Here is a 21,755-nt window from a genome sequence, read left to right as displayed (position 1 = left end):
TGTCTCCTAGGATCCTAGGTGAGTTGCCTGACTCAGCCAAATCTTGGGTGTGACCAGACCTGGAGGAGAGGTTTCTGAGGGAAATGCCAATGGGGTTGGTGCTAACCTGGGTGAACCATGTATCCTCGTGCTGTCCTCCATCCCTTCCTGGTCCCCCAGAGTTAGTGGGGGTTCATTGCCCAGAGCAGGATCTAGGTGACATGGCTGTCATGATGCCCAGTGCAGCCTCCCAGTAAGGTGCCACCTAGCAGCCCTGGAGCATTGTGTGAGCTTTAAGGTTTCAGTGGTTTCCCCTGTCCTGCCTCTACCACGGCCCCAGCAACTGCGCCCCACATAATCCATAGCTTTACTTCAACTAGGACAGGAGGTTAGGATCCCATTTCCTGAATGATCAGGCTCCTGGCCCTCACTCCTTTCCTCTATCCTCTTACCATTACTATGGAGCTGATGCTTCTTTTCAATTGTGGTCTGAAGTAGCCAGGTCCAGAAGATTGTCTGGTTACCATGGGGACCTGACACCAACACACTGTCATGCCACCCCTCTATGACCTCAGGCACTGTCTGAGGTACAGTCATGAGGTCACAGAAGCCACTCCTCATCATTCATGTAGCCCAAAGCCCAGTGAAAGCCTCTGGGGTGGGAGAGAAATGTGTGCTTCTACCAGAGCATGGAAACTCTGTGCCCTTCATACCAGCCATGCCCAAAGCCTGCCCCTTCCACAGAGGATAAAGTCACTCTCCCATCTCTTGCTCTCATGACACTGGAGCACTGGAAACCAAAAGTGAGGCTGTTTTCAGAGAGGACCAGATTGCAGTTGAGGGATTGAGGGATCCTATATATGACATTCAGCCACTTATCACACTCCCTTGAATCTTTAGGGAAAGCTGCAAATGTAACAAGTGGCAGGTGAATATTGGATGAGGAATTTTTTTTTCTTGCCAGCAAATATTGGCCCTTTTTCCCCAGACCCTGTGAGCCATCACCACTTCTTTTTGCCTGTTGATATTTACTGACAGGGTTAGGCTGTGTTCCTGAATCATTCCCTCATTAAGGAAAAAAGGCTTTGCCCAGGAGAAACATGTTCCTCTACCTCATCCATAAATGAGATGGAATGAAAGATCCAGCACCTCAACTGGGTTGTGAATTTTGCCCAGATATCTCCTGGTTAGAAATTGTCCAAGGAAAATTCCAGGAGGCAAAAGAGGAGTGAGGAAGGAATCAGCGGACTGTGATTGAAAGGGCTAAGGATCCAGGTGTGAATGATCCCAGTAGTCTCCCTTTATACTAACAACTTGAGCATATTCTGATTCAGACCTGAGATAGGCCTGTCTCTCCTCCTGCCCCCAAACCTCCATGCTCACTGACATTTTTCTGCTCAGTGATCAGCTACAATCCTTTACCTCCTTCAATATACAGGGATAAAGTTTCCCCCTCATGTCCCACATCTAGATGTTGCTCTTGACTTGCACAAAACATTCCTTGCATGATTTTTGTGAAAATGAAGATGAAGAGCTCCTTAAGAACTTGTTGGATTTGTTTGGGACTAGGTTTTCTGCAGAGTAATTGATAGAATCAGAACAGTATTGGATCTATAGGGTACATCAAAGAGTCTCTTGCAAAGCTGAAGAAATAGCTACTCTTGGAGAGAGCTCACATAGCATGCCCAAGGACAACGGTTTGAATCCATGGATTCTCAGATGGGTAGGGGACATAAAAACTATTTTGAATATGCCAACAGTCCCTCTCTCATTTTCTCCTCTTTTCACCAACTGAATCGGCACAGTTGAAAAGGAACCAGTTGGAAATGCAAGCCTTTTCCAATCAGACTTTCAGCATGGACCTGTGGTCAAAGTTAGCAGTGCTTTCCTGGTCACCTACATTTCTTAAAAGGAGAGGTTCCTTGATGTTAGTCAACTCACAGAAACTCATAGCTTAGCTCCTTTTCACAAGTATGCTCATGGGGTTATATCATCAGCAACTTCTTGAAGAAGACATTGCTCACAAGTTTGGAAATGGAAGAAAGTTCAAAATGACAAATGCACTAGTCTTTGGCAAATACCCACTTCCTGGGCTCACTGCAGATGCTGTGCAACTGAAATGGACTTGCACAACTGAGCATTTTCCATGTGAACCTCCATGTCATCTGGAGAATTAAGAGGTGAGGACAAAAGTCAGCCACATTTGACCCTGGATTTTCTCATTCAGTTCTCCTTGGCATTGTGTTGCAAATGCCTTGAAGTCAAATTATATTATTTGGGGATGCATAGAGGGTAGCTTCTCCTGATAGCATTCAGGAGGAATGGGAAATTTGCAACCTAGACTCCCAAGTTCATTGGATGTCCAGTGTCAAGAGGAAATGAAGCCCATTTATAAACTTCAGTTTATTTGGATGGAGGTTCAGAAGAGATGCAATGTACAATTGAGTGAAGGATATGGTGTTCTCATGTGCATCATGTTTCTGGAAATGAGTGAATTGTGCTTTGCATGGTCAAGAAAGACACAAGAAACCCTATTTGAAAGAAGTCACACTGAAAGAAGGAAAGCAGAGACACAAGGAATGTCACGTGTTTGTGGTGGATATATCCAGTCCAAGAAATAAAAAGATGCTAAATTTTGAAAAATTCTTCAGAATATATGCTTTCTGCTCACTTAGGCCTATCACACATTTGGATGTTCTTTATGTGTCTTCCATTGATATCAAGTATTAACCAATTTGGGTATTCATGTTTGCTATTGAACAGGATAGTTTTGACTAAATGTCTGATATTGAGGTGCACTCTTGATTTCGAGAGCCATGCTTCAGTGCTTCATATCCCAACATGAAGTCGTTTACATTGAAGGTCTATGATGTAGAGGTGGAGTTTAAGGAAAGCCTTTCCTCAGAGGTCTTGTGCTGAAAAAACTAAAAATCAGCAAGTATATTTTCAACTGTTTCTTTCAAACATGAGGAAAGAGACAGGAATTGGAAAGGGCATTGATGTCCTTGAAAGGGAATTAGAATCAGTCATGATGGTTGCTCTCAGAATGATCTGGCACTGACTACCTCTTGTACTGTACAGTATGTTGTAGCTTCAGAATGTTCTTGAATTTGGACATAGAACTTAAACAATGCCCATTTTGTTAGTGTCCCTTCACTAAAGTTGGTTTTTAGCACCAACACCCTTCTGTGTTTTAGGCACCCAAATGTCCTTACACTTCCTTTTGGAGTATTCAGCCTTGAAGCTTTGTGCCATTCCTCTTCCAGCACAATGAAAGTTCACCTTTGGTATTCTGCCCTGTGAAAAGGTTCTTGTTTCATCCACTAGCTGGTGCTTTACATCTTACAGGGACAGGTAATAGGACTCTTGTTCATTTCTCAGAGGGCCTTGTGCCACAGAGACACTAGTGTGGTCAAGGGAATAAACCCTTGGGTGAACAGAGATTAGTAGGTATTTCTGCATCTAAAGGTGAGTTGAAGGACATCTGGAAAAATTACAACATGACAAATTCTGAGTGCAGCCCAGTTGTAAGGCAGCAGCCACAGTGGTTGTTCCTGGCAAGTGAAGTTAGCACAGACATCTCTTCTTGACTGGCAGTTCCCTACTGTCCTCATTCCACCATGCTGAGTGAATGACTCCCTGGTCTCCTCATGAGCCATCACAGTAACCACACACCTCCACTCAGAAGATTAACTTCCCATTTGCAGCTTTCTCCTGTTAGGGCTGCCTCAGAAAGGAGGTGCAAACAACCAGACTTGTGTGACATTTCCCTATTCAAGGGGCACCTAGACAGGGAGTTGTCCTGCAAGATCCCCTGTCCTGAGATGTCATCAGCCATCATGCCATGTGCCTGCTAGGACCCTTGGTGACTTGCCTGATTCAGCCAAATTCCAGGTGTTCCCAGATTTGGAGGAGTGGTTTCAGAGGGCAAAGCTGATTGGGCTGGTGCTAAGCTGAGTGGCCCACGTGTCCTCAAGCAGCCCTCCATCTCTGCCTGTTCACTCAGACCTCACGGTGGCTCATTGCCCATAGCAGGAGCTAGTAGACCTGGCTGTCATGATGCCCAGGGTGGCTATACCTAGCAGGTCTGGAGGGTAGAGTGAGCTGTCTGGCTTCAGCAGGGTCACCTGTCCTGCCCAGACCAAGAATGATCCCAGGCCCCAACAGTTGCACCCAGCACACCCCATAGCTCCTCTTCAACTGGGCCAAGAGTTTAGGTTCCCATTTTCTAAAATATCAGGCACCTGGCCCTTGCTCCCTTCCTCTTTCCTTTTACCAGCAACATGGAACTGGCATTTCTTTTCAATCTCAGTCTGAAGTAGCCAGGTACAGAAGATTGTCTGGTTGCCATAGGAACCATGACACCACCACACTGTTATGGTGCTCCTCTATGACCTCAGAGCTGTCTGAGGTGCAGACACAAAGTCACAAAGCCACTCCTCAACATCCAGGGTGCCCAAGGCCTGGAGAAAGCCTCTGGAGTGAGAAAGTGTGTACTCCTACTGGAGCCTGTAACCTCTGCACCCATTACACCTGCCATGCCGAAAGCCTGCCCCTTCCCCTGAGAATAGAGTCACTCTCCATTCTTTTGCTTGCAGGGCACTGGAGCACTGGAAAACACAGTGAGGCTCTTTTCAGAGAAGACCAGATTGCAATTCAGGGACTGAGAGATCCTGGATATGACATTCAGCCACTTATCACACTTATCCCTTAAATCTTGAGAGAAAGAACTGCAAACATAATTAGCCACGGGTGGACATTGGATGAGAAAATTTTTTTTTCCTGAAGCAAATACCAGTCCTTGGTACACAGATCCTGTGAGCAATCACCACTTCCTTTTGCCTGTTTAGATTTTCTGACAGGGTCAGACTGTTCCTGAGGCATTACCTCATTAAGGGAAAAAGGCTTTGCCCAGGAGAATCACTTTCCTCTACCTCACCCATAAATGAGATGGAATGCAAGTTCCAGCACCTTAACTGAGATGTGCATTTTGCCCAGATATCTCCTGGTTAGAAATTGTCCAGGAAATTGAGAGGAGGAAAAAGAGGAGTGAGGAAGGAATCAGTGTATGGTGATTGGTAGGGCTACGGATCCAGGTGTGAATGATCCCATAAGTCTCCCTTGATACTAAGAACCTGAGCATATTCTGATTCTGACATAGGCCTGCCTCTCCTCCTACCCCCCTTGCCTCCATGCTCACTGACATATTTTTCTGCTCAGTAATCAGCTACAATCCTTTACCTCCTTCAATAGACGGATAAAAATTTTCCCTCATGTCGCACATCTAGATTTTGCTCTTGACTTGCACAAAATATTTCTTGCAGGATTGTTTTGAAAATGAAGATGAAGAGCTCCTTAAGAACATGTTAGCTTTGTTTGGGGCTATTTTTTCTTTCAGGGAATTCGACAGATTCAGACCTGTAGAGGATCTAATGAGTACCTCAAAGGGGTCCCTGTGAAGCAGAGCAAACAGTTTCTCTTGGAGAGTGCTCACCTAACATGCTCGAAGACCATGGTTCGAATCCAGGGACCCTCAGATGGAGCAGGGAGGAAAAAAAACTCTTTTGAATATGCCAACCCTCCCTCTTCTCATCTATTTCTCCTCTTTTCAACAGCTAATTCTGCACAGTTGTAAAAGATCCAGCTGGAACGCAGGACTTTTCTAATCAGAGTATAAGCATGGAACTGTGTAGAAATTTATCACTGATTTCCCAGCCAACTGCATTTCTTAAGAGGAGATGTTCTTTGACGTGTGTTAATTCGCAGGAACTCATAGGATAGCTCCCTCTGACGAGTATGCTCATGGGGTTATATCATCAGAAAGTTCTTGAAGAAGACAATGCTCACCAGGATGCAAATGGCAGGAAATTCAAAATGACAACTTAACTGCTCTTGGACAATTTCCAGGCTTCTTGGGCACACTCCAGATGCTGCACAACTGAAGAGGACTTGCACACCAAAGCACTTTTCTTGTGAACTTCCATGTCATCTGGAGAAGCAAGAGGTGAGGACCAAAGACAGATGACCTTTGCCCTGGATTTCCTTACTCTGTTTTCCTTGACATCAGGTTGCAAATGCCTTGAAGTCAAATTGTATGATTTGGGGATTCATATGGGTAAGCTCCTGTTGATAGCATTCAGGAGGAATGGGGAATTTGCAACCTAGTGTCCCAGTATCATTGGAGGTCCAGTGTCAAGAGGAATGAAGCCCTTTTAAAGACTGTTTTTAATTTGAATAGAGGTTCTGAAGAGATGCAGTGCAGAATTGGGTGAAGGATATGGTGTTCCCATGTGCACCAGAGTTCTGGGAATGAGTGGATTATGCTTTTCAGGTTCAAGAATGACACAAAAGGGCTGGGGTTGTAGCTCACCGGTAGAGCACTTACCTAGCATGTGTGAGGCACTGGGTTTGATTCTCATCACCACATATAAATAAATGAATAAAATAAAGATACATTAACATCTAAAAAATATTAAAAAAAAAGAATGACCCAAGAAGCCCCATTTGAAAGAAGTCACACTGAAAGAAGAAAAGCAGGGACATTAGCACATGGTGTGTTGGTGTAGTATAGAGCCAGTCCAAGAAATAAAATGATGCTAAATTTGAAAATGCTCAAGAATATAGTCTTCCTGCTCACGAAGGCCTATCACACTTTTGGATGTTCTTCAATGTGTCCTCTTTTAATATTCAGGTTTTTCCCATTTTGGGTATTCGCATTTGCTATTGAGCAGGATGGTTTTGAATAAATGTCTGATATTGAGTTGCACTATTGATTTCGAGAGCCATGCTTCAGTGCTGCATATCTCAATGTGAAGTCTTTCACATTGAACATCAATGGAGTAGAGGGTGTGGTTTAACGAAAGCCTTTCCTCAGAGACCTTTTGCTGAAAAAACTAAAAACCAGCATATAGTTCATCACCTATTACTTGAAAGCTACCAGAAAGAACCAGGAATTGGCAAGGGCATTGATGTTCTTGCAAGGAGAATTAGGGTCATTCATAATGGATGCTCACAGAATGGTCTTGCACTGACTACTTCCTGTACCTGTACAGTATGTTGAAGCTGAAGAAATGTCCTATATATTGGACATAGACCTTAAAAATTCCCATTTTGTCAGTGTCCCTTCACTGAAGTTTGTTTTCAGCACCAACACCCTTCTGCACTTCATGACCTCACAGGTTCTTACACTTTTTTTTGGAGTATTGAGCCCTGAAGCTTTGTGCCATTCCTCTTTCAGCACAATACATGCTTACCTTGGAATTATTCCCTGTGAAAATGTGTTCTTCATGCCAATATCAAACCCATGTTTCATCCACTGACCTGTGTTTTGCATCTTACAGAGACTGGTAATAAGACTCCTGGTCCTTTCTCAGAGGGCCTTGTGACACAGAGAAAAAATTCTGGTCAAGGGAATGAAACCTTGTGTGAACAGAGTTTGGCTAGATATTTCTGCATCTGTAGGTTAGTTGAAGGACATCTGAAAAAGTCATTGCAGGAAAAATTCTGAGTGCAGCCCAGTGGTAAGATAGCAGTCAAGCTGGTTTGCCCTGACCAATGAAGTGGAATGAGCACAGAACATCTCTCCTTGCCTGGAAGCTCCCTCCTGTCCTCCTTCCAACATGCTGAGTGAATGACTCCCCTGTCTTTTTACGAACCATCACAGCATCCCACCACCTCCACTTTGAAAACCAACTCCCCAGGTTGCAGATTTCTCCTGTTGTGGTTGGCTGGAAAAGGAAACACAACCAACCAGACTGGGTATGATATTTCCTAATTCAAGAGCACCTAAGCCAGGAAGCTGCACTGCACACTCCCCTGACCTGATCTCTCAGCAGTCATCATGCCATGTGGCTGCTAGGATCCTAGGTGAGTTGCCTGACTCAGCCAAATCTTGGGTGTGATCAGACCTGGAGGAGTCATTTCTGAGGGCAATGCCAATGGGGCTGGTGCTAACCTGGGTGACCCACGTGTCCTCATGCGGGTCTCCATCCCTTCCTGGTCCCCCAGACCTAGTGGGGGCTCAATGCCCACAGGAGGAGCTAGGTGATGCACCTGTCATGATGCCTGGTGCTGCCAAACCAGTACAAGTGCTACCTAGCAGGCCTGAAGTGTAGTGTGAGCTTTCAGGCTTCAGCAGGGTCCCCTGTCCTGCCTGGACCATGAAGAATCCCAGAACCAAAAAGCTGCACCCTGCACACCACATTTCTCCACTTCAGCTGGGCCCAAGATTTAGGATCCCATTTCCTGAAAGATCAGGTCCTTGGCCCTTGGTCCCTTCCTCTTTCCCTCTTACCATCAATGTGGAGCTGGTGCTTCTTTTCATATTCAGCCTGACACAGCCAGGACCTGAAGCATCTCTGGTTGCCATGGGAACCTTGCCACCACTGAGTTGTCATGCCACCCCTCTATGACCTCAGGCACTGTCTGAGGTGTAGACAGGAGGTCACCGAATCCACTCTTCAAAATCCAGATGGCCCAAGGCCTGGAAAATCCTCTGGAGTGGGAAATAAAATGCATGCTTTTACTGCCCTTCAGACCTGCCATGCCTGAAGCCTATCCCTTCCACTGAAAATACAGTCACTCTCCCATCTTTTGCTCTCATGGCCCTGGAGCACTGGAAACAAAAAGTGAGGCTGTTTTCACAGAGGACCAGTTTTCAGTTGAGAGACTGAGAGATCCCAGATATTACAATCAGCCACTTATCTCACTCCCTTGAATCTTGAGAGAAAGAGATACAAAAGTGCAAAAGTAACTAGCGGCAAGTGAACACTGGATGAGGAATTTTTTTTTCCTGCCAGCAAATATGGGTTTTTGTACCCCAGACACAGTGAGCAATCACCACTTCTTTTTGCCTGTTTAGATTTACTGAGAGGGTCAGACTGTTCCTGAGGCATTCCCTCATTAAAGGAAAAAGGCTTTGCCCAGGAGAAACACCTTTCTCTACCTCACCCATAAATGAGATGGAATGCAAGTTCCAGCACCTCAACTGGGCTGTGAATTTTGCCCAGATATCTCCTGGTTAGAACTTGTCCAAGAAAAATGTCAGGAGGAAAAAGAGGATGAGGAAGGAAACAGCGGATTGTGATTGGAAGGACTAGGGATCCAGGTGTCAATGATCCCAGAAGTCTCCCTTGATACTGAAAACTTGAGCATATTCTGATTCCCACATAGGCCTGCCTCTCTTCCTGCCCCCCAATCTCCATGCTCACTGACATATTTTTCTGCTCAGTGATCAGCTGTGACCCTTTTCCTATTTCAATTGACAGGAATAAATGTTTCCCCTCATGTCCTACATCTAGATTTTGGTCTTGACTTGCACAAAATATTCCTTGAAGAATTGTTTTGAAAATGAAGATGAAGAGCTCCTTAGGAACTTTTTAGCTTTGTTTGGCTCTAGGATTTCTGCAGAATAACTGAAAATCAGACCAGTAGTGGATCTATAGGGTACATCAAATTGTCCCCTTTGAAACTAAAGATGTAACTGCTCTTAGAGAGAGCTCACCTAGCATGCCCAAAGACCATGGTTCAAATCCATGGACCCTCAGATGGGGTGGGGACAAAAAAACTATTTTGAATATGCCTACTGTCCCTCTCCTTTTTTGCTTTCTTTTCATCAACTGAATTGGCACAATTGAAAAGGAACCAGTTGGAAATGCAAGACTTTTCCAATCAGACTTTCAACATGGAGCTGCGGTCAAAGTTAGCAGTGTTTTCCTGGTCACCGGTTTTCTTAAGAGGAGAGTTTGCATTAGTCAACTAACAGAAACTCATATCTTAGGTCCCTCTCATGCATACGCTCATGGGGTTATATCATCAGCAACTTCTTGAACAAGACGATGCTCACCAGGTTGCAAATGGCAGGAAAATGACAATTGCAACTAGACTTTGGCAAATAACCAGCTTCTTGGCCACACTCCAGATTCTGTGCAACTGAAGTTGAAATGCACAGCTCAGCACTTTTCATGTGAACCTCCATGTCATCTGGAAAAGCAAGAGGTGAGGACCAAAAACATCCACCTTTGGCCCTGACTTTTCTTACTCAGTTTTCCTTGGCATTGTGTTGCAAATGCCTTGAAGTCAAATTGTATGATTTAGGGATGCATATGCATAAGCTCCTGCTGATAGAATTCAGAAGTAATGGGGGAATTTGCAACATAGTCTCCCACTTTTATTGGAGGTCTAGTGTCAAGAGGAATGAAGCCCTTATATAGACTGTTGTTTATTTGGATGGAGATTCTGAAGAGATGCAGTATATTCATTTACTTTGAAGGTCAACGGAGAAGAGGGTGTGGAGTAAGGAAAGCTTTTCCTCAGAAGTCTTGTGCTGAAAAAACTAAAAATCAGCATAGATGTCATCAGCTGTACCTTGCAAGCAACAGGAAAGAGCCAGGAATTGGCAAGGGCATAGATGTCCTTGCAAGGGGAAATAGTGTCAGTCACGATGGTTGCTCTCAGAATGATCTGGCACTGACAACCTCCTGTGTCTGTCCCTTATTTTGAAGCTGCAGAAATGTCCTTGATTTTGGACATATACCTTAAACCATTACCATTTTGTTAGTGTCCCTTCACTAAAGTTGGTTTTCAGCACCCACACCCTTCTGCTTCTCAGGGCCCCCCCAAAGGTCCTTACTTTTCCTTTTGGAGTATTCAGCCATGAAGTTTTGTGCCATTCCACTTTCAGCATGATGCAAGTTCACCTTTGGTATTCTGCCCTGTGAAAATATGTTCACCAAGACAAGAGCAGTCTCTTGTTTCATCCATTTGCTGGTGCTGTGCATCTAACAGGGGCTTGTAATAGGACTCTTGGGCATTTCTCAGAGTACCTTATGCCACAGGGTCATTAATAAGGTCAAGGGAATGAACCTTTGGGTGAACAGAGATTGGCTAGTTATTTCTGCATCTGAAGGGGAGTTGAAGGACCTCTTTAAAAATCATGACAGGACAAATTCTGAGTGCAGCCCAGTTGTAAGGCAGCAGTCATGGTGGCCACCCCTTGCAGGTGGAGTGAGAAGAGAACATCTCTCCTTGCCTGGGAGTTCCCTCCTGTCCTCCTTACAGCATGCTGAGTGAATGACTCCCTGGTCAACTCATGAGCCATCACAGCAGTCACACACCTCCACTTGGAAGACCAACTCCCCAGCTTGTAGCTGTCTCCTATTACAGCTATATCAGAAAGGAGGGGCAATTGACCAGTCTGGGTGACATTTCCCAATTCAAGGATAACCTAAACCAGGAAGCTACCCTGCACCCTCCCCTGCTCTGAGCTGTCATCAGCCATCATGGCGTGTGCCTGCTAGGGCCCTAGGCGAGTTGCCTGACTCGACCAAATCCCAGATGTTCCCAGACCTGGAGGGGTGTTTCCCGAGGGCATTGCCGATGGAGCTGGTGCTAAGCTGGGTGACCCATGTGTCCTCAAGCAGCTCTCCATCCCTGCCTGTTCACTCAGACCTTGTGGGGGCTCACTGTTTACAGCAGAAGCTCAGTGACTGGGCTGTCCTGTTGCCCAGTGCAGCCACTCAGTACAGCACTACCTAGCAGGCCTGGAATGTAGTGTGAGCTGTCAAGTTTCAGTGAGGTCCCCTGTACTGCCTGAACCCAGAATGAACCACAGTCCGAGCAGCTGTGCCCCATACACCCCATAGCTCCACTTCAACTGGGCCAAGAGGTTAGGATCCAATTTTTTGAAAGATCAGGACCCTGGCCCTCACTCCCTTCTTCTTTCCTCCTACCATCACCATAGAGCTGGCAGAAGTCTCTCTGGTGGCCATGGGAACCTTGTCACCATCACACTCTCAAGTTGTCCCTCTATGATCTCAGGCACTGTCTGAGGTGCAGGCATGAGTTCACAAAAGCCACTCCTCAATATCCAGGTGGCCCAAGGACCAGAAAGTCTCTGGGGTGGAATAGAAATGTGTGCTTCTACTGGAGCCTGAAACCTCTGTGCCCTTCACACCCGCCATGCCCAAAGACTGCCCCTTCCATTGGGAATAGAGTCACTCTCACATCTTTTGCTCTCATGGCACAGGATCACAGGAAACCAAAATTGAGGCTGTTTTCACAGAGGACCAGATTGCAGGTGTAGGACTGAGAGATCCCCAATATGACACTCAGCCATTTATCTCACTCCCTTGAATCTTGAGAGAAAGAGCTGCAAAAGTAACTAGCAGCAAGTTGACATTGGATGAGGAATTTTTTAAAAATGAGCCAGCAAATATCAGTCCCTGGACTCCAGACCCAGTGAGTAATCACTTCCCTTTGCCTGTTTAGATTTTCTGACAGGGTCAGGCTGTGTTCTTGAGGCATTCCCTCTTTAAGGAAAAAAGACTTTGCCCAGGAGAAACACCTTCCTGTATCTCACCCATAAATGAGATGGAATGCAAGTTCCAGCACTTCTACTGGGTTGTGCATTTTGCCCAAATATCTCCTTGTTAGAAATTGTCCAAGAAAAATGCCAGGAGGAAAAAGAGGAGTGAGGAAGGAATCAGCGGGTTGTGATTGGAATGTGTAGGGATTCAGGTGTGAATGATCCCAGAAGTCTCCCTTGATATTAACAACTTGAGCATATTCTGATTCCCACATAGGCCTGCCTCTCCTCCTGCCCCACTGGGCTCCATGTTCACTGATATATTTTTCTGCTCAATGATCAGCTACAACCCTTTTCCTCCTTTAATAGACAGGGATATATATTTTCCCTCACTATGCATCACTTGTTTGTGGGTCTTGATGTGCACAAAAGTTTCCTTGCAGGATTGCTGTGAAAGGATAATGAACAGTTCCTTACAAATTTGTTTGCTTTGTTTGGGGCTTGGTTCTCTACAGAGAAGTTCACAGAGTCAGACTAGTAGAGGATCTAGAGGGTATGTAAAAGGAGACCCTTTGAAGCTGAACTCCCCTTGGGGAGCGCTCACCTAGCATGCCCAAGGAATGTGGTTTGAATTCTTGGACCCTCAGATTGGGCAGTGACAAAAAAAATCTTTTCAATATGCCAACCCTCCCTCCTCTCATCTGTTTCTCCTCTTATCAGTATCTGAATTGGCAGAGTTGAAAAAGAACCAGTTGGACATGCAAGCCTTTTCCAGTCAGACTTCCAGCATGGATCTGTGGTCAAAGTTAGCAGTGCTTTCCCAGTGACCTTCATTTCATAAGAGGAGATGTTCCTTGATGTGAGTCAACTCACAGGAACCCATAGCTTAGCTCACTCTCACGCGTATGCTGGTCAGGTTATATCATCAGCAACTATGAAGAAACAATGCTCACCAGGTTGCAAATGACAGGAACTTTAAAATAACAACTACACTAGTCTTTGGCAATTACCAAAGCATCTTGGGCACACTTCAGATGCTGTGCAACTGAAGGGGACTTGCATAGCTCAACCCTTTCCATGAGAACCTCCATGTCATCTGGAAAAGCAAGAGGTGAGGACCTAGGACATCCACCCTTGACCCTGACTTTTCTCAGTCAGTTTTCCTTGGCATCGGGTTGCAAATGACTTGAAGTCAAATTGTCTGATTTTGGTATGCATACGTGTTAACTCCTGCTGACAGTATTCAGGAGGAACTGGCGGTGTTTGCAACCTAGTCTCCCAGTATCATTGGAGGTCCAGAGTCACAAGGAATGAAGCCCTTTTATAGACTGTTGTTAATTCGGAAGAAGGTTCTTAAGAGATGCAGTGTAGAATTGGTGAAGGATATGGTGTTCTCACATGCACCATGGTTCTGGGAATGAGGAAATTGTGCTTTGCAGGGTCAAGAATAAAACAAGAAGCCCTATTTGAAAGAAGTCAGAGTGAAAGAAAGAAAGCAGAGATACTAGGCATGTGTTGTGTTGGTGGTGGATATAGCCAGTCCAAAAATTAAAAAGGATGCTAAAATTAGAAAATGTTTGGGGATACACTCTTCCTGCTCACTAAGTCCTATCACACGTTAAAGAACGTGTCCTCTTTTGATTTTCAGGTTTTTCCCATTTTGGTTATTCACATTTGCTATTGAACAGGATGGTTTTGACTAAATGTCTGATATTGAGTTGCATTATTGATTTTTGAGAGCCACACTTCTGTGCTGCATACCTCATCATGAAGTTGTTTACATTGAATGTCACTGGAGTAGTGGGTGTGGTGTAAGGAAAACCTTTCTTGAGAAGTCTTGTGCTGAAAAAATTAAAAATCAGCATATATATTATCAGCTGTCCCTTGCAAGCAATGGAAAAGTTTCACAAAATTGCAAGGGCATTGATGTCCTTGCAAAGGAAATTAGGGTCAGTCATGATGTTTGTTCACATTATAATCTGTCACTGACAACCACTAGTATCTGTGCAGTATGTTGAAGCTGAAGAAATATCCTGAAATTTGGACATAGACCATAAACAATGCCCATTTTGTTAGTGTCCCTTCACTGAAGTTGGTTTTCAGCACCAACATCCTTCTGCTTTTCAGGCCCCCCAAAGGTCCTTACTCTTTATTTTGGAGTATTTAGCCCTGAAGCTTTGTGCCATTTCTCTTTCAGGATGATGCATGTTCCCATTTGGTATTCTGCCCTGTGAAAATGTGTTCATCATGTCAAGAGAAGGTTCTTGTTTCATCCACTTGCTGGTGCTCTTCATCTTACAAGGGCTGGTAATAGGATTCCTGGCCTTTTCTCAGAGGGCCTTGTTCCACAGAGGCACTAGTGTGGTCAAGGGAATAAACCATTGAGTGAACAGAGATTGGCTCTTATTTGTGCATCTGAAGGTGAGTTGAAAGACATCTGGTAAAATCACAGCAGTACAAATTCTGAGTGCAGCCCAGTTGTAAGGCAGCAGCCAAGGTGGTTGGCCCTGGCAGGTGGAGCGAGAAGAGAACATCTCTCCTTGCCTGGGTGTTCCCTCTTCTCCTTCTTCCAACATGCTGAGTGAATGACTACCTGGTTTCCTCATAAGCCATCACAGAAGTCTCCCACTCCCACTTGGAAGACTGACTCCCCAGGTTACAGCTGTCTCCTGTTAGGGCTATCTCTGACAGGAGGAGCAATCAACTACATGGGGTGCAATGTTTTCTAATTCAAGGATCACCTAAGTCAGGGAGATGCACTGCATGCTCCTCTGCCCTGAGTTGTCATCAGCCATCATGACATGTTTCTGATAGGACCTTAGGCAAGTTGACTCGGCCAAATCCCTGGTGTGCCCAGACCTGTAGGAGTGTTTTCAGAGGGCAAAGCCTATGGGACAAGTGCTAAGCTAGGTGACCTCTGTGACCTCATTCAGCCCTCCATCCCTGCCTGGTTCCCCAGACCTCATGTGAGCTCACTGCCCACAGCAGGAGCTAGGTGACTGGGCTGTCATGATGCCCTGTGGTGCCAAACTAGCACAGCCCCACCTATCAGGCCTGGAGGGTAGTGTGAGCTTTCACATTTCAGCAGGGTCCCCTGTCCTGCCTGGACCCAGAGCGATCCACAGCCCACTGGGCTCTGCCCTGCACACCAAATAGCTCCACTTCAACTGGGCCAAGAAGTTAGGATCCCATTTCTTGAAAGATCAGGACCCTGGCCCTCACTCCCTTCCTCTTTCCTCTTACCATCACCACAGAGCTGGCACTTCTTTTCAATCTCAGTCTGAAGCAGCCAGGACCAGAAGCCTCTCTGGTGGCCATGGGAAACATGATGCCATTGAGCTGTCATGCCACCCCTCTGTGACCTCAGGTACTGTCTGAAGTACAGGCACGAGGTCACAGAATCCACTGCTCAACATCCAGGTGACCCAAGGCCTGGAGAAAGCCTCTGGGGAGAGAGAAAAATTTTGTGCCCCTACTGGAACCTGGAACCTCCATTCCCTTCACACCCGCAATGCTCAAAGTCTGCCCCATCCACTGAGAACAGAATTACTCTCCCTTCTCCTGCTCTTATGGCATGGGTGCACTGGAAACCAAAATTGAGGCCATTTTCACAGTGGAAGGGATTGCAGTTGAAGGATTGAGAGGTCCTGGATATGACTTTCAGTCCCTTATCTCACTCCATTGAATCTTTAGAGAAAGAGCTGCAAACGTAACTAGAGGTAAGAGGACATTGGATGAGGAAATATTTTTTCCTGCCAGCAAATTTTGGTCTTGGGACCCCAGATCCATGAGCAATCACCACTTCCCTTTGCACGTTTAGATTTACTGACAAGGTCAGGCTGTGTTCCTGAGGCCTTCCCTCATTTAGGGAAAAAGATTTTGCCCATGAGAAACACCTTCTTCTACCTCACCCATAAATGAGATGGTAGGCAAGATCCAGCAACTCCACTGAGTTGTGCATTTTGCCCAGATATTTCCTGGTTAGAAATTGTCCAAGGAAAATGCCAGGAGTAAAAAGAGGAGTAAGGAAGGAATCAATGGATTGTGATTGGAATGGGTAGGGAACCAGGTGTGAATGATCTCAGAAATCTCCCTTGATACTAACAACCTGAACATATTCTGATTCCCACATAGGCCTTCATCTCCTTCTGCCCCCCTGGCCTCCATGCTCACTGACACCATTTTCTGCTCAGTGATCTGCTACAACCCTTTTCATCCTCCAATAGATAGAGATAATGTTTTCCCCTCATGACATACCGCTAGATTGTGTGTCTTGAAGTGCACAAAATGTTCCTTGCAGGACTGCTGTGAAAAGTAAAATGAAGAACTCCTTAGGAACTTGTTGGCTTTGTTTGGGTCTGGGTTTTTGCAGAGAATTTGACAGTCAGACCCGTAGAGGATGTAGTGGGTACCTAAAATGGGTTCCTGCAAAACTGAAGAGATAGCCTGGGAAATGACCATGGTAGGAATCCCTGGATCCTCAGAGATATAATTTTATAGGATCAAATTTTTTTCTTTGTATCAGGGATTGACCCCAAGAGTGCTTAACCACTGAGATATATCCCAAGTCTTTTAATTTTTTTTTTTTTATTTTGAGACAGCATCTCTCTAAGTTGCTTGGGCCCTTACTAATTTGCAGAAGCTGGCTTTGAACTCATGATGCTCTTGCCTCAGGCCCCAAATTGCTGAAATCATGATTGAGCTCCAGCATGCCTGGACCAAATATTTTAATAACAAAAGAATTGTAAAATATCTTCATGCTAATATAAGTTCAAATTTTATTTTTAAAAATACGCTTTTTAAAAGAATATTTATTATAAAAAGTAACTCAATGTGAAGAAAATTATTTCTTGTCAACAGAAAGTTGGCAGAAAGTTTTATGAGAAAATTTTGCATAGACTTCAGGGAATCCCTATGCTATATAATCCTTTACAGAGAATTTTTAAGAGTCTGGGCTAGACGTGATTAATTTGCAATCAATTGATTTTAAGTAAATAATAAGAGTGGGCCTCTTTTAATCAGAGGAAAATCTTAAGAACAAAAAACTAAGGACTCCAAAAGAAGCAATTCTGCCTTAAAATCACAACATGGAATCTTGCCTGAGTTCCTACCCTCCTTCCCTGTGGATTTCAGATTTACTACTGCAATATCAACTCTTATTGGAATTTCCAAACTGCCGATTGCTATACAGATTTCAAATTTGCCAATCCCCATAATTATGTGAATAAGTTCTTTAAATAAATAAATCTTTCTCTCTCTCTCTTAAAAAAAAATAGTCTGGGCTTAGAGAATGCATTGTACTAGATCTGGACTACATGCTTATTACAGAACTTTTTGTGGCTTGAGACAAATAATCATGTTTAACAGCACACTGAAGTTTTGAAAATTTAATCTTCAAAGACAATGTGCTATCCTGGAATTGGGAGTCTATGAGAGTGAAAAAGTCAAATGCTTCAGTACCTCACCTGATGTCCAGATAAGTGCAGATGAAGCAGCAGGCATGACAGGACATGCCTGGGAGCCCAGAACCTAAACATTCTTGGCTAGGTAAAGAAGGGATGAGTTGAAGAAAATGGGATTGAGGATGTTGTCCTCCTCACTATTGATAAGAATGTCTCAAGGAAATGGCCAATAGATTCTGAGAGGTGGGGACTAGAACAGCACAAAGGCCAGCCTAAGAACTAAATATTTCCAGCTCTCTGGAACTCTTAGCCATGGTTATTTGCACAGACAATTAACAGGAATTAAAGAATCCAGAATTCTAGTAGATAAGAGAGAATGATATTGATGAAAAAACAAAACACAAAACATTCAAACAAAAACCAAGACCTGATAACAGACTGTTATAATAAACTCCAAAGAAATTCCTGTGCCCCCAAATATTGCCAGCAGGTGGAAAAATGCAATAGAGAACTGATAGGCAGTGATTCATGTCAGGGAGGAAACTAGGGGAGGGCTGCCAGACTGGTTAATTGAGGAATTTGTTTCACTCCCAGGTCTACTCATTGTTCTTCTTTAGTAGAATTTAGTAATCTGTCAGCAAATACTAATAATACTGGTAACTGCTGAAACTTTCCATTCTCTCTTGTCTGTAAGTAGGCATTTTTATTGCAGCTGTCTTCAACTTTCTCACCATTGATTTTGGGTGTCCTGGGCAGTAGCAATTTGTCTTTAAGCTCTTCATTGCAGGACTTTGAGTAGTCAAGTTTATATGTGATGGACAGGATGGCACTCCAGTCATATTTCCTGGACATGGTTCTTGAATGGTTTTTGGACCTCTCCCTAAGGGAAGAAGAATGTATACAGAAAACCAGTGAGGTAGTAACTAGAGGTGGTTTGATTCAGTCTCAATTGCTAACCAAGTAATCTTTTGCCTGCTAGATTATAGAGGCTGTAAAGTTATTATATGTATTAAAAATAAATGTTTAGGCAAAGTAAATTTAACATTATGTATGAGCAAAGAATAATTCATGAATAGGGCAGCACTCAAAACTGAAAGAGGTTCAGAATGAACAGTGAACTCTGAGAGTCTGAATATTGAAGTAAAGCAAAGAAATTACTTAATTAACTATAGGCATGCCTTTGCCTTATTTGGGTATGGTCCAAGAGGAGGTCCATATGTATATAATCGATCAGCTAGTCAGCTGTTTGTGATTGGCTGGGCCTCAGTCTTTGAGATTTTCTTTTTTTTTGCTTTTGTTTTTAAGTCAATTTTAAGAAGTGCTTCTAAGTTAAAATTCTGTTTACTAAATACTAAGGGCTCAGTCAGAGACAACCTCAGGGTAATCACCTTCTTTTTACTTGCTTTAACATTACTCTTCCTTGATGACAAGGGTGGCATATAAACATTATTTTTGTGTGTGAGGAATAAGTAGAAATATGCTGGGGACTTGAGAAAAGTTTTTACATTTTTTTATTCTTAAAAGAAACTAGGTTTCTCAATAATCCAAAGGCTAGTCCTGAAATCCTGGGCTCAAGGGTTCTGCCTGTTTCAACAGTGCAAGCAGTTGGGATTACAAGTGCATACCACTGTGCCTAGCATAGACTTGCTTTCTTGGTACATGATTCCACTTTCTCTTTCTTCTGACCTACAATACAAACTTGAAGGTAGAGGTGGAGCTACTATGTGGAACAAGAAGAAAATACACTTGAAATGGTGGGAAAAGAAGGAAGAAAAGGAAACAAAAGAGAGAAAAAAATAAAGAGTAATCCAAGCCTGAGTTCTAAATTCCTTTGTTCTAAATGTCATTATTAAGTTGCTACATCAGCTCAGGACAATTTATCAACTTATTATATTAAAATGCAATAATAAAAAGCTGGATCCAAGATGGCGGCCTAGAGGGAGACTGCACCCCCAGTCGCTCCAGAACCCTGGAGTTAATAAGGGGAGGCATTGAGAGACTCGGACTGAAATAGAGCCATGGGTGAGTCTGCCCACTGGGTAAAGCTCGGCCCGGGTGGCAGGCCCAGATAGAGGTGGCTTATCGGAGCCGGGCAGGGCAGCTAGAGTCATCCACAGGCAGCTCTGCGCACTCCGGCAGTGGGCCCCGCCCACACAGCCAGCTTCTCCAGGTTCTTGGAACGGAACTGGCCTGCTAGTGAGAGCCTTTCTGACCAGAACAAGCTCCGAGTCCCGGAGCCCCTGCAGTGCAGCGTACTCCGGCAACGAACCAGCGGAGATCTGCGATCAGCAAGCAGCCTCTGGGATTAGGGCAGGGCAGCCAGAGACCTCTTCAGGCAGCTCTGCCCACTCCAGCTGCAGGCTCTCTTCAGGGGGCAATCCAAGATGGCGGCCTAGAGGGAGACTGCACCCCTAGTTGCTCCAGAACCCAGGAGTTAAGAAGGGGAGGCATTGAGAGACTCGGACTGAAATAGAGCCACAGGTGAGTCTGCCCACTGGGTAAAGCTCGGCCCGGGTGGCAGGCCCAGATAGAGGTGGCTTATTGGAGCCAGGCAGGGCAGCTAGAGTCTTCCCAAGGTAGCCTTCCACACTCCAGCAGTGGGCTCTTCCCACACGGCCAGCTGCACGGCGCAGGCCCACAGTGAGAGCATTTCTGCACAGAGCCAGTTCCAAACCGTGGAAACAGTAGGGGGCTAGGGGCAGTTTTCTTCGGATGAGCTGCTTTATCAGATTCCTCCAAGACATCAGGCTACTGAAGGCTGGGAGGTGATACACTGGAAATCTACCGGGACACTATAAGCCAGTAGCGGAAAACTGCAATATCTCAGGGTCCCACTGACAACTGACCAATATGAGAAAACAAGGGAAGAAAATGTCCCAAACAAACCTAGATACTACATCAATAAAACCCAATGACAGCACAGCAGAAGAAATGTCAGAAAGGGAGTTCAGAATGTACGTAATTAAAATGATCAGGGAAGCTAATGAGGAGATGAAAGAGCAAATGCAGGCATTGAAGGAGGAGATGAAAGAGCAAATGCAGGCATTAAATGATCGCACCAATCAACAGTTAAAAGACCAAATACGGGAAGCAAGAGATCATTTCAATAAAGAGTTAGAGATACTGAAAAAAAAACAAACTGAAATCCTTGAAATGAAGGAAACAATAAACCAAGTTAAAAACTCCATAGAAAGCATAACCAATAGGATAGAACACCTGGAAGACAGAACCTCAGACATTGAAGACAAATTATTTAATCTTGAAAGCAAAGTTGGCCAAACAGAAAAGATGGTAAGAAATCATGAACAGAATCTACAAGAATTATGGGATATCATGAAAAGGCCAAATTTAAGAATTATTGGGATTGAGGAAGGCTTAGAGAAACAAACCAAAGGAATGAACAAACTATTCAATGAAATAATAACAGAAAATTTCCCAAATCTGAAGAATGAAATGGAAAACCAAGTACAAGAGGCTTATAGAACTCCAAACATACAAAATTACAACAGACCCACACCAAGGCACATTATTATGAAAATACCTAACATACAAAATAAAGACAGAATTTTAAAGGCCGCGAGAGAAAAGAATCAAATTACATTCAGAGGGAAACCAATAAGACTATCACCAGATTTTTCAATCCAGACCCTAAAAGCTAGAAGGGCCTGGAACAACATATACCAAGCCCTGAAAGAAAATGGATGCCAACCAAGAATCTTATACCCAGCAAAACTTACCTTCAAATTTGACGATGAAATAAGATCCTTCCATGATAAACAAAAGCTAAAGGAATTTACAAAAAGAAAGCCAGCATTACAGAACATTCTCAGCAAAATATCCCATGAGGAAGAGATGAAAAACAACAATGCAAATCAGCAACAGGGGGCGCTAGCCTAAAGGAATAGCCAAATAAAGGAGAAACCAAATCATGTCAAAAACAAATATGAGTCAATTGACTGGGAATACAAATCATATGACAATAATAACCCTGAATGTTAATGGCCTGAATTCATCAATCAAAAGACACAGACTGGCAGATTGGATTAAAAAAAAAAATCCAACAATATGCT

The sequence above is a fragment of the Sciurus carolinensis genome, unplaced genomic scaffold (assembly GCF_902686445.1).
Source record: "Sciurus carolinensis unplaced genomic scaffold, mSciCar1.2, whole genome shotgun sequence".
Lineage (NCBI taxonomy): Eukaryota > Metazoa > Chordata > Mammalia > Rodentia > Sciuridae > Sciurus > Sciurus carolinensis.
The sequence above is the reverse complement of the archived record's forward strand: the minus strand, read 5'-3'. Positions refer to the sequence as shown.